The sequence below is a fragment of the Papaver somniferum genome, chromosome 3 (assembly GCF_003573695.1).
Source record: "Papaver somniferum cultivar HN1 chromosome 3, ASM357369v1, whole genome shotgun sequence".
In the NCBI taxonomy this organism is placed as follows: Eukaryota; Viridiplantae; Streptophyta; class Magnoliopsida; order Ranunculales; family Papaveraceae; genus Papaver; species Papaver somniferum.
The window spans coordinates 177,041,196-177,055,909 of NC_039360.1; positions in this window are offsets into that span (position 1 = coordinate 177,041,196).

Sequence of the window (14,714 nt, forward strand, 5' to 3'; positions counted from 1 at the left end):
AAAATGAAAAAATACGATGAAATCTAATTAGGTTTCATCATATTTCCACATAGTAATTTCACCAACACAACTTCAATGATGAAACCAAACACACCGACTTCCAAGTCAGTTCGAATAAAATAGGAAAAAATCAGGTAAAACCAAAATTTGGTTTCATCATAAAAGAAAAGGAGAAGGAAGAAAGAAGAAAAAATGAAACACAATAAGATGATACCTACCACCACCGTCAACTGCACCATCTTCATCGTTGCCACAACCACCACTACCATTACCTCCTCACTAAAACTAGTTTCAACAAAAACAATCCACATGTGTCTCACCATCAAAAATTGGTTTCATAGAGATCAATATTGAACAAAATGAAAAACAATACGATGAAACCTAATTAGGTTTCATCATTTTCCCGCATATTGTCATTCACCAACATAACTTCAATGATGAAACCAAACACGCCGTCTCCCAAGTCAGGCCGAATAAACTAGGCAAAAATCAGGTGAAACCAAAATTTGGTTTCATCATAAACTTAATTTTCATCATTAAAATATTTGGTTTCATGATAGAAAATAGGCAAGTTTTGATGAAATCAAATTTGGTTTCATCATAAACTTACTATTTTCACCAACCAAAACTGTCAGAATTTGATGAAACCAATTTTGGTTTAAACATAAATCTGTCATTTCCCCAACACAAATATTGATTTAGACGATAAAGATGAATCATCATTTGCTGGTGATGATACATCAGAAGCTGGTGGTGTTGGTGGTTGTAGAGGATTGAATGAGGTCGGATCTGCAAGTATTTTGTTGATTGTAGAGGATAAAAGGAGGATGAGGTGTTGGTGGAGGAATTGAAGGTATTGGTGGTTTTAGATGATAGAAGGAGGAGGCTGGAGTAGTGATGATGGTGTTAATGGAGGAGACGGAGGTGTTATTGGTGGCGGATCTGGACATAACATGTGGTTTGGTGGTGGAGAAGCTACTGTTGGTGATAAATCTGAACAAAAAACTAGAAGAAAAGAGAAGGAGGTGTTCGTGGATGAAATAAAGGTGTTGTTGGTGACAGATCTGGACATATTGGCTGGTTTGGTGGTGGCGGAGATACTGTTGGTGATAGATCTGAAAATAAAACAATAGAAAAGAGACAGAGGTGTTCGTGGAGGAGAACATAGGTGTTCGTGGAGGCCACAGAGGAGTTGTTGCTGGTGTTCGTGGAGATCTGTTGTTGCTGCTGGTGGTAATGGTGGTGGGGAGAAGGAGACGGAAGAAAGAAGAAAAAAGAAAGGAGAGAAGAAGAAGAAGAAGAACTAAAAATGGTATGTTTGGCATTTTTAAAAGTAACAAAAACTAAATTTACTCATTATTATTTGACCTGGGGTTTTTGTGCCACTTTTTAGTGAAACTGTTTTAATTTATTAAAAATAAATATGAATCAATTGGTCTTTACAAGCATGTGAGTCAGTATTCCCTCATTTTTAATGTTAAGTTGTATCATTTTCTTGGCTTGGTGTGCAAAATATACTGCTGAATGTTTGTTCTAGCATTGGTAAATGCCACCTACAAGTGAATTTAACATTTGGTATTATCAAGTGAATGCATTCTTTCGCATTTGCATCATGCATAATTTTTCTCCGATACGAAAGTGAATTTGTAAATGATTAGACGGCTTGATTTATGTGCTTATATCGATTTTTCTTATCTCTTGATTGGTCACTTTTATTAGCTTTCTGTGAACCAATTGGATGTAAAATGATTCATTTTGTTGATTGGAATTTGGAATTTATCAGACTTTAAGTTATTTCTTCATTTTATTGTAAGTTAAGTGTTTATTAATCATAAACAATGACTTTGTTTTATGTTCATTTTTGTTTGTGATCTACAATTACTGAGTATGTTTGGTGTATGCTTCTGTTTTAGTGTTGGAAAATGAATACTGATTGTCCAATTTATTTTGTCTTCTTATAATGTGTGTATATATGTGCTTTTGCAGACAAAATGACAAGTGTATCTGCCGATTCATCTAGCATTTCCTTTCATTTTGTGCTGAATGTAGCCAAATGTATTTAGATATTTATGCTCGGATGACAGCTCTTAGGACGAACGGGGAATGTGCCCATCTATCTAGCATCTCCTTTCATTTTGTTCCTCTCGGATCTCACTGACTTGTTTTTGTGTCTGGTTATATATTAGAAGGGTTATCTTGTTTTCCATAATTTTACTACTTCAAAAACCATAAAAGGGTTATTTGATTCTAGTATTTCTTTATGTGAACCAAGGCTTTTGTACATATTGGGAGGATATTGTGCAAAGCTTATCTGAAGTCTTGAAATGAATGAGGTAACACCGGTCAACCAACTTTCTTATCTTTTAGCTATATTATCTTTTTGGTATCCCACTATGTAGATGATACTTGTGGCTTTACCACGTTGCTTATTCACATGACATACATATCCAACAAAATATCGCAATGTTTACTTGTTATTTTATTTTTGTTGTTGTACTGTTTATGAATCTTATGATCCGCTAGATTTTCTTTATGCTATCGCGGCTTGGTCTACTGCATTTAAGATACACCTTTTGTGGTAAATGTACTTGCCTGTGAAATTATCTTTATGCATTTTTTGGCTTCAGATTTTTGAAAACAACCTCATCAAGTTGCTTCCAACTTTGGAAACAACTTGACCAAGTTGCTTCCACTATTGGAGACAACTGGTGCTAGTTGCTTCCTTTCTCTGGAGACAACTTGTATATATTGTCTTCCTATTGAGTTTCGGTTTTATTTTATAATTTGTTTTGGTTTGTTTTAGAGTTTAAATTTTGCAAGTTAAGCATCTTTCATGCATTTATAATTTAATTACCGTTAGGAGGATGCAAAATGTTGAGTTTATTTTGTCGTGAGTTGAGTAACTACCAAAAATGAATGTTGAGTTTGTGTGTTTCAATTGATTGAGTTTTTTCATGTAGAAATGGTTGTTGCAGAGATTACGTGAAAATGAGATACCATAGGTTCATGGTGTCCAGTTTTTAGAAACAACTTGACCAAGTTGCTTCCACTTTTGGAGACAACTTGACTAAGTTGCTTTTATATCTGGAGACAACTTGATTAAGTTGCTTCCATTTCTGGAGACAACCTGTGATAAGTATATTCAGTTTTGTAACTTTGAACAAAATTTGTATTTATTTTTATTGCAGATATTTTTCCAGTTTCAGAGCTGGTCTTGGTGAAGATGGAGATACTTAAAGTTAGTGGCCAATACATTCCTTGTAGCCACTTTATGAAAAGGAAGTTTGGTTACTGTGGCATGCTTACATATCATAATCTCCAGACATGACGAAGACCCCTATGGGATGCTCGTGCACCAACATTCCGAAGGCGGGCTCATATTTCCAACTTGTATAGGACTATGTTCAACGTTTAATATTTCTGAACTTGTTATCTTTGTTTTGATATTTTTATGAAGGTGGCATGTTACATTTCATTTTTCAGATGTTCAATGTTTCTGAACTTGTTATCTTCTTGTTTTGATATTTTTTCAGTTTTTCCTTCTTTTGAACTTGTTATGTTGCAATTCTTCTAAACACTGTTGTTTCAGCTTGTTATGAATTGATCCCTTCTTTTTCTTTTAGTTTTGGCTTGTGTTAAACTGTCTGCTCCAGGCAGGTATGGAGACAATTGGACCAAGTTACTTCAATTTCTGGAGACAACTTGAGCAAGTTGCCTCAATGTATTTTGAATCTCTTGTTCTTGTATATTTTTTCGGAGACAACTTTTGCTAGTTGCCACCATATTTGGAGACAACTAGCAGCAAGTTGCCACCATATTTGGAGACAACTAGCAGCAAGTTGCCACCATATTTGGAGACAACTAGCAGCAAGTTGCTTCCATTTGTAGAGTCAACTTGAGCGAGTTATTTCCAGACAATAACAACTCGAGCAAGTTGTTTCCACATTTTCGTTAGTCGGCTGGCAAGTTGACTTCACTTATGGAGCCAGTTAGGTTCCTACACTTTAGGTTTTGGAGACAACTCGAGCAAGTTGTTTCCACATTCTCGCTAGTCGACTCGCAACTTGACTTCACTTATGGAGCCAGTTAGGTTCCTGCACTTTAGATTCTGGAGACAACTTGAGCAAGTTGATTCCAATCTAGTAAAAAAATTCAGAGAACATGATAAAATGCATTCCAAAGAAAACTCTGCAGACATTTACTACAATACTACGAAGTATCTTTTATTGCAGTATCCATCACAAGTTTCCAAGAAAATTCAACTAAAACAACCCAAACTCTTACTGCCACCTGCTTTCAAGAAACCAGGTTTGATGCTCTACAAAACAAAAAACAAAAAAGATAGAAATAACATCAAGTGGAACACTGGATTAATTGCTGAAGAACTAGAATTCAAGGGACCAATATCATCAATCTATCATATGTAGGAGAGATACAATTACATCAACATGAAAAGCAATACCATATATTAGAAATAACAAGCAACTCCTATCATGAATCTATCTTATCTGGCTTAAGAACTGTAACATCCTCCCATGACAAAGATGTACTTATTACCAACCAACTTTTTTTTGTCATCTTTGTCACATGTTAGTAGATTTTCAACCTGCAAGAGTTGAACCACCAAAGCCCTGTAATGGCTATCAACCACATTCTTGATTAGTTTCTTGTGCTTGACTGGTCCCTTCTTCAGTACTCACCTCTGCCAATGCTGCTAAAGATTACAGAGTTAGACACCAAGTGGACAATATATAATTGAATGGATAATAAGTAAAATTACTATTAATTGGATATAAACCCACCTATTCGTACAATTTTGAAATAGGTTAGGGGATGGATCACCTATGTTTTATTATACAGGACCTACGCTGGTACTTATAGGAGCTGCTAGAAATACCTGTGCCACTTGGAGAAGCAATTGTTGTTGTTGCTCTATCAAGCTTGTTATCTGCTGATGCACCAATATCCATTTGGGAAGATATTGTAAATGCTAATAACAGAACCATATGCCCTAAACTGGTAATTTCGAGTCGAGTACAACACTGAAGTTGTTATTTCTAGTGGCTCTAGACTTGGTGCTTGTGAAACTTGTTGCATGGACTATAGGGCTGAAACCCTGTTACGACCTAGAATGTACATGAATCACATTATGGACGATGTCCAAGACTTCATGTTCCTATTGCCTGAAGCAGTAACTTCAGACTCCTAGCTGACAGTTTTCGCTTCCCAGAAAAATCTCTTATAAAGACTTGTAGCACTATCCACTCGAGCAAGGGAAAACCTATGCGCCCTAAAAAAATCCATCAATCTATTGTATAAGTCAGAGTTCGGATTTGTTTTCCCTTTTAATTTTGATGCTTTTCTCCATCTTTTCTTAATCTGTTTTGACCTAAGTTAATAGTTAGCATTGAATCAATTTTCTTCAGTTATGAAAATTAGCACAACTTGTATTCAGAACTGTGGCCAACTAGAAAAAATTATCTCCAAAACTGGGAACAACTAGCCCAAGTTGTTTCCAAGTCTAGAGGCAAATTGTACAAATTGTACAACTTGTTCAACATTTCTTCAAAAATTAGAACAAACAACATAATCACCCAAAAACGTCAACATCACTTTACCAGTTGCAACCTAACTACCGATTAACCTATGGTATCTTCAATTGTGTTACAATTGAATAATAAACTTCGAACAATACTACTAATTCAACACACGAAATGAATAAAAACCAATAAATGAAACAAAATCATTATGGAATTGAAGAAAAACCGATAACCCTTTATGTTACCTTCACTGATTTCCGAACAACAACAGAAGCATCTGATTTCTTTAGCACCAACATAAGCAGTTGAATTAGTATGAATGAAAATCCAGGAATAGAACAATTTTTTGAAAATAAAACATGTACCAAAACCTAAAAATTCAAAATCAAATGAAATGTAAAATCAATTGAGATACAATCGTTGTTTACCTTCGATTTGGTTTTTCCAAAATGTTGTTGAAGGTCCTTAGTAAATCGATTTCTGAAACTTAATTTTCTTTGTTTTTTTTTTGGTGTTTCGGTCAGATTTCATTTCTACATCATGTAATAGTATGGATCTACTAATTTTGATCGATTTGGTGTTTGATTTCGAAGCTTTGACCTGTTTTTCTTCAGTTTTATTCGATTGCTTTGATTTGTTTTCGTTTGTTCGTCCGGGGTGAGAAAGAGGGAGAAAGAGAGAAATAAAAATACCGAAGAAAATAATGGTGGATATGGGAGGTTATTTTGGTAAGTGTAAAATACTAGAACCACCCTACTATATGGGTTCAATATTTAGAAGCCCCACAAAATGGATCCTTCACTATCAACTCTACACTTTCACTTTTTGATATATCTAGGCCCAGAACTTTTATTTTTAGGGCTTGATAATAAAGTGACATTTTTGTAATACCAAGATTTCCATTTAGTATATATAGTAATAAAACTAAGTCTAAATTTCATTTCCAGTTTCTTTTTCTTTTTCACTCTCTCTCTCTCGTTTTCTTTTGCTCTCTCTCCGATGAAGAAACAAGCCGAGAAGACACGATTTCTAAGCGAATTTTTCAGTGAAAAATGATTTCAAAACCTAGATCTAAGCTTTACAAACAAAGATCCTGATTATCTGAACATAAATTCGTCATCAACATCACTTGTTCTTCGAAGATTCGATGAAAATCAATAGAAAATGAGTGATAATCATCATCAACAACAACTGAATCTGAAGATTCTCATGGAAAATCAAACGAACGGGTAACATTTCAATTCAATCGGTTGATTTAAATCTTAGATTTCGATTTTTATTTTCTAAAAAATCATTTGGAAAAATTTAATAGTTTGATTTCAGTTCAAATCTATTACTGAAATCATAGTTAGATTTGTTGTAATCTCACCTCAATATTACTTTTGAGAGAAAAAATTTCAAAGAAATTTCAAAGAAAATTTTCTAAGGTTCTTGAACGAAATTCGATATATCTTTTAATCTCTTATCTTGATCGAAAATCGGTTTTCATATTTGAAATCTGTGAATCATTATCTTTTTTACCCATTTATTTGATACGAATTTCATTTACTTTGATTTTCGAACTGATTTGAGCTCATCTTTAGTGGATTTTTTTCTTGGCAGATTGTTTTAAGTTCAATATATATTTTCTACATTCAGTACCTTGTCCTGCGGATTAAAGTTTAATCAACGAAGATACCTGGTAGCGTACGGTTGAATCTAAACAATTTCGACAGAAACTCAGTGAAATTAGATAAGTTTCTTTGAGCTTCTTTACGGTTCATGAGATTGATGGATAAAACTTGTAGAACGGGAAGAGAAAATATGTGTGAACTTTTTTTTTAATGTGAATATGATTTGAAATTATGATTTATTTTAGTGTTTTATAGGTTTGTTTTTTGAATTATATGTATTACTGCAGTTCTGAAATAATTTCTTAACTCTCAGATTCAAAAAGACATGTGGTGGACTGTAAAGTAAACAAATTGATATGTGAAGTAATGGTGATCTTTAACTTGTCTTATCTCTTATTTGCAGAGGGAAGTTCACTGGCATCGGAACTGTGTTTGTTGGATAAGCTACATGTTCTGTTTCGTTAGTTGTTGCGGTAATTCCATTCTCTTATGATGATTGAAAAGGAATACACAGATGCAGCTCTTGAAGTTTATCCTTCAACAAACTTGAGTGTTTCAAATTTCAGTAACAATCTTTCTCAAACAGATAAGCTACATTTCTGTGATTCTCATTACCTTAAAGTCAATCTATACTTCTGTGCCTTCGCAAAAAATAATTTAATTCAATATAATCTTATAATGCTTGTCCATGAATGCAAGTTTCTGAGTTTCAATTGCTAAGACATGAAGCAAAGTATATCTTCAGTGTTTCTGTTTTCAATTGCTAGGACAGTATTGACCAAATGAAGTTTTAGAAAAATAAGGTTCTTAATGACTCTATACATTGTTTACGTGTATGTGTGGATTGCAGGGAGTGGTGGTGTTGATATTGATACCACAAAATTGGTTAAGCAGATGAGGATGGTGTTGTCGAGTGAGCTTCAGGTAAACATGACTCCATAAAATTTGATTGTGATTGCCACATTTCTAGGTATCTATATATTGGCATATGGATGTGTAACTGCTAGTTATCTGAAACCTGTAACTAGCAGTAACTAGAAGGATGTGTAACTGCTAGTTACACATCCTGGGATATAAAGTTTATGTTCTATATATTGCAGGTTCTTATGAAAACGTATATCATGCATATTGGAATGACTAGATAACATTGGTTGGCAGTTGCTTTATGGCCAGCTTGTTCTCAGTAAAGGACCATCATTCGGTTTGGATGATGATCTAGCAGTAACTAGCAGGATGTGTAACTGCTAGTTACACATCCTGGGATATAAAATTTATGTTCTATATATTGCAGGTTCTTATGAAAAGGTATATCATGCATATTGGAATGACTAGATAACATTTGGTTGGAAGTTGCTTTATGGCCAGCTTGTTCTCAGTAAAGGACCATCATTCGGTTTGGATGATGATCTAGCTAAAGAAGCGAGTAAAGCAGGTCAATTATTTATCTTAAAACTCTCTCCTTCGACTCTTCCATGAAAAATAAAAAAACTATTCAATGCACTCAAATTATTTTTGAAGTTTTTCTTTGTGAGTAGCTTAGGCACAGAAGCAAAAGATAGCAGAAGAAGTTGCTTCGGTGCTTAGTATTGGTGTTGAGCTTAATACAATGTCGACTGAAAAGTTTGTTTATTTTGTTTCAGATCGTAACAAAAGAAATATGAGAGAGTTTGGAATATAATACTTTTGAGTTTCCGTTCATCTCTGAAAATATGGTAACTACATTGCGCGCTGGAGCAGAGTATGCAGGAGTTCTTGTACAGAACCGTGTGCTTATTGCTGGAGGCCAATCTGGTGTATCTGAATCTTAATGCATAGTCATGCCATGTATCGTTCTACGGAGCAGGTCTGTGATTTCTTATATACATCAACATACATTATACGTTTATTGTACAGTTCATGATTTGATCATATTTGCAGAGTGTTATAACTTGGCAAGATAAATGGACTTGTAGCTACTAGTTACATGTGCTAATTAGATGTGTAACTTATATATACACATGCTAATTAGATGTGTAGCTACTAGTTACACATGCTAATTAGATGTGTAACTTATAGATACATATGCTAATTGGATTGGATATAAAGTCTATGTTATATGCATGATGATCGTTTGCTAGAAAGTGGTGGTGACAGCCGTCATAGGTAATTATTTGATTTCAGTTTATGCTACAGTTAAGATTCGATTTCAGTAAAAGCCATATTTGATTTAAACGAAGGAGATTTAGTTGTTATTATACCTATATATGCTTGTTTAACTATGAAATATCATTAACTAAAGATATAATTGAAGAATCTGGATTAGCTGAATCATTAGGACTTTCAGTTGTCCTAATGTATGAGAAAAGTGTTGGTGAAGCTTATAATTGGGATGTTTATTTTCCCGTTTACATGTGTTTGAAGTCTTTATTGTTTAACCACCTTTTCAAGGATGCGATAGTTCATAAATTGACCTCATTTTTCGACGTTAACTTCGTATTGCATATAGGAAAATTTGAGCTTCATATCATGGAGGGAGAGTTTGTTGATCCTCAGATTGTAGTTATGCTTGGTGAAAACGGTACAGGGAAGACGACATTTCCTTGATTGATGGTACACCTTTTTAGATCCCTCTCTTTTTGTTTTTAGTTTCAAATTCTATGTCTAGACTGCGTATTTATTCACATTACACAAGTATTATGCATGTGTAACTTCTAGTTACACATGTTATGTGCTTGTGTAACTCCTAATTACACAAGTAGGATGCATGTGTAACTATGAATTACACTATACAGATGCATGAGTATCTTCTAATTACACATGCTAAAATGAACAAACCTTGTAACCAAAAAATTACGCATGCCAGTTACACAAGATTTATGGATGTGTAACTGCTAGTTACACATGCTAGTTGGATGTGTAACTATAAATTATACATGCTAATTGATAGTGTAATTGTGAGTTACACATGCTATGTGGATGTGTATCTGTTGCATATGCTTATACTTTGGTGTGTTTGATGAGCACTTGTTTTGAGTTTGCAAAAAATTTAAATTCTTGCAGCAAAGTTGTTTCTTGAGCTTTGGTTTTTAATTACTTGATCTCACATCTCCTTATGATAGAATGTTGATTTCATGTAGGTGAAACTGAATATATATTGTTGCATGTACTGTTAATTTTTATCTTATAAATACTGATTGCTTGTTGTTATATTTCAGGTTTCAGATAACTTTATAAAATCTAATTGCTTAAATGTGATAATGGTTTCGCTGGAATTGGAGTTGACGTTGAATACACAAATCAGATGCATGTGTAACTCTCAATTACACTAGATAGATGCATATGTAACTCTCAAATACACTGGACAGAAGCGTGTGCAACTTCTAGTTACACATGCTAAAAATTATTGTAAATGAATATTAAAGTAATACATGTATTTTTTGTATGCGTTCTTTTTGATGTCTATTTTTTTGACGTGTAACTTTGCATTACACATGACATAAGGATGTGTAACTTCTGGATACACATGCCATATGCATGTGTAACTTCTGTTTACACATTCACACTATACTTTAATAATTTTGGGGTTAGATTTAATAATTTTGGGCTTAAATTTAAATTTTATTTAATTTGGGGCTTGACAATATATAAAAGGGCATGGATGTCTTTTAATAACTCGGGGCCTAGATTTAAATTTCTTTTAATTAAGGGCCTCATATCATGGGTTATCCATGGATCGGGCCTTAACCTAATTTTACCTTTTGGTAATCTAATAATTCGTGTTTTGAGTTTCTAAAAGCCTAGGGGTATATATTAAGTTGAAAGGGAAAATTAGGCTAAGGCCCCACCCATGGATAACCCATAATATGAGGCCCTTAATTAAAAGAAATTTAAATCTAGGCCCCGAGTTATTAAAAGACTTTGATACCCTTATGTATCTTGTCAAGCCCATAATTAAATAAAATTTAAATTTAGGCCCAGAACTATTAAAATATAGTCAATCACCTCCGACCACCACAACCACCGCCAACCATCTCCGACCACCACCGTCAAACCACCTCCGACCACCACCACCAATGTCAAACCACCTCCAACCACCATTGCCACCAACTACCTCCGGCCACCACCGCCACCAACCACCACCAACAACAACCACCACCACCAACCACCGCCGTCGCCGACCACCACCACCGACCACCGCCTCCCACCAATAATATATGGATGTGTAATCTAAAGTTATACATGCAACGAGCATGTGTATCCAGAAGTTATACATGGGTATGGCATGAAAGGATTACTCATGTGTATGACATGTGTAAGCAGAAGTTACACATGCATATGACATATGTGTATCCAGAAGTTACACATCCATATGGCATGTGTAATGAGAAGTTACACATCAAAAAAATAGACATAACATAAAAACAAAAAATACATGTATTACTTTAAGATTTATTTACAATAATTTCTTAGCATGTGTAACTAGAAGTTACACACGCATCTTTCTAGTGCAATTGAAAGTTACATATGCATCTATCTAGTGTAATTGAGAGTTACACATGCATCTGACTTGTGTATTCAGGGTCAACTCCAATTTCAGCAAGACCAATACCATAAATAACCAATTAGCTTTTATGAAGTTATCGGAAACCTGAAATATCACAACAAGTAATCAGTTTTTATAAGCTTAAATAAACAATACATACAAGCTAATGAAAAAAATATGGCAGCTTCCCCAAAAAATTAGCTGTCAAATGCTTTTGGTACTTGGTGAAGGAAACTAGTTCCTAGCTATGTACTTCAGGAACATGCCAATGCAAATAATCTGCTTTAGTCAGTCTTAATTAATAAGTAAATACTCCAAAACTGACTATAAATTAAGAAAAGCAAAATCAACGTCATGAGAATTAGTTGTTTCATTGGGGAACCATCAAGAACAAGGTAGTGGATGTAATGTAATAACCTTGACCATATAGTATGTAATTTTCATACTACCATTACATCAGTTTCCATATAAAATCAGAGCTAATAAGAGAATTCGTCCGTCGTAATGAGGGTCAAATTGAAAGATTACCTGGAGGAAGGATATTTGTGATGGATCCAATAATGTGTTTCCTGGTGGTACAATAACATCAATAGGAGCAACATGGACAACACGTGCAGGGGCTCCAACCAGATGTAAACATAAGATAGTTTATCAAACTGAATACACATGTGAAAAGAAAAAAAAAATCTTGAAGTTCATTCAACGGATAACCACCAACTCCAATAATACCACCACTACCATCATTCCAACATCAACACACAAATAAAACCAGCCAAGAAACAAAACTACGCATGATTTCGGTTCAGTCAAATTTTTACACATCCAATTAGCATGTGTAACTAGCAGTTACACATCCATCTGAATAGTGTAACTACAGGTTACACATACAATCCACCAACATAGTTTTTTGACCTATACTATATTATTCCATATACCACTACGGTTTAGAGTTATTTCACTGTGTGTATTGAACATAATAGAAGATGGGTCTCAGTTGGCGCACTTAATTGAGTTATGAAGAAAGCAATTATGGCATAAAATTCATTTACCTTCGCTAGCAGTCCTCTATGTGGATGCAAGTTACAAATTAAGTGTTTCTGGAATATCTAGTCGACGATCCATGAAGTCAACAACACCAACAACCTACAAAGAGAAAAAAAAAAAGTCAAACCAAACTCAAATTATCAAGCAACTATGTCAAGTTAGTAATTCAACTGAAGTATTCTCTTCCAGGTAGTTCAGGTAGTTGATTACTTTAGGGGTAGAAAAGTACTGAAGTCTACATGTAACGAGTTTAACTCCGTCCATGGAACTGACTCAGTCATTAGTTTCTTTTCTTACCCAGGAATACAAAATGCATGTGTAATCAGTAGTTATACATGCATATGTCATATGTAAACATTAGTTACATATACAATCAGTACAATACTTCATCTCTATCTTTCCTCTAAGCAACTTCTCTATAGCTAGTTTTATTTTGAGCGAGCCTCCCACTACATATTATGTATCCCAGCCGGTGAAAAAAAGAATATTATCATTCAGGTGACAAAAAAAGAATGCAAGGTTTTGTTATTTCTATCAGTTTGATTAACATACCAGTCTTGTCCTTTCCACTCGACCCATCTGGATCCTCTTTCAGCAATCCGACAGATCATATCAAGAGATTTACGAATAAGTTTCTTCTTAATTGTCAACTGAGTACAAATCTCAGCACCAGCCAGCTTCATTTCCTCAATTCCATTACCACTGTCTTAACTGCAGCTGCACCGGTACCTGTAATGTTAATCCTAACATACATCTATCTGAGCATCATTAACTCAAACTATTCTGATTCTTCAACCAGTGCATACCTGAGCTGTTCCCATTAATCCCATAGCTATATCATAGCAATAACAACACCAGCTCATTACAAACCAATGCCAAATCTGCATCTGTACCACTTGCACACTCCTACAACTCTCTGTGAACTTTCATACTCTGAAATCAACGCCTCCATAACCTGTAATTAGTAAATTCATACAACTTATTATTCCTATCTAAAAATACACACATCAATCTAAATCAAATCATCTTAAATTAACAGCTAATTAACATCTATGCATAATTAGAACCAGTTAACTTCTTGAAAATTCAGGCATATATGCAAACTAGTAAACCGATTTACCCATCATTTCAGCTTCAATGAACTATCACACATCCAATTGGCATATGTAACTAGAAGTTACACATTCAATTTGCATGTGTAAGTAGCAATTACACACCCAATTGACATGTGTAACTATTAACTACACATCCATATACCTAGCATACTCGTAAAATCCGAAGGCATCCACTTCGCAGTTGCACAACATTTTGAACAAATCCGTTTTATGTTAGTTTTCACAATTAAATCAGCTAAAATCTAATAACAACCATGATAAGTTAGGTATTCTTTAAACCAACTAACAACTAATTTTTGACGCCTGCATATGATGTTCAAGTAGAGCGATAGACATATAGTTGTATCAAACCTGCCCGCACCTTTGCACCCTTTCATTCGGTAATTCTGCTCCAGAGGTAATAACTTTGGCTCGGATAGTGCTATTTAACAGAGTGCCAATATTCTGAAAACAACATAATATTTCTTACAGTCAGCTCTTTCGTTCAATTCTCATTTTGAAAAACACCACCACTGACTTCAAATCCTCCTCTAAACCTGCTCCAACACCACCATCTCTACCGCCACCGCCTCCTCATCCTCCTCAAGAACCTGCACCTCCACCACCAACACAGATTCATTAATCAAACTCAACATGTGTAAGACAAGATCCAAAATACGCAAAATAAAAACACCAACAAGTCATCAGTTGACTCCATTAACTAATATTGACAACACAAAACTAAAATTCTCCACTCATTCTACGGTAAAGTAGAATTTATTCATAGAATTGCAACTATAGCCATTACTTAAGTGCTTGAATCGATTCAAATCTTGCTTCAAAATGTAGTTAAGTGCTTCAACAACAACAAAACCAACAAAACTTAGATTTAAAACCTGTT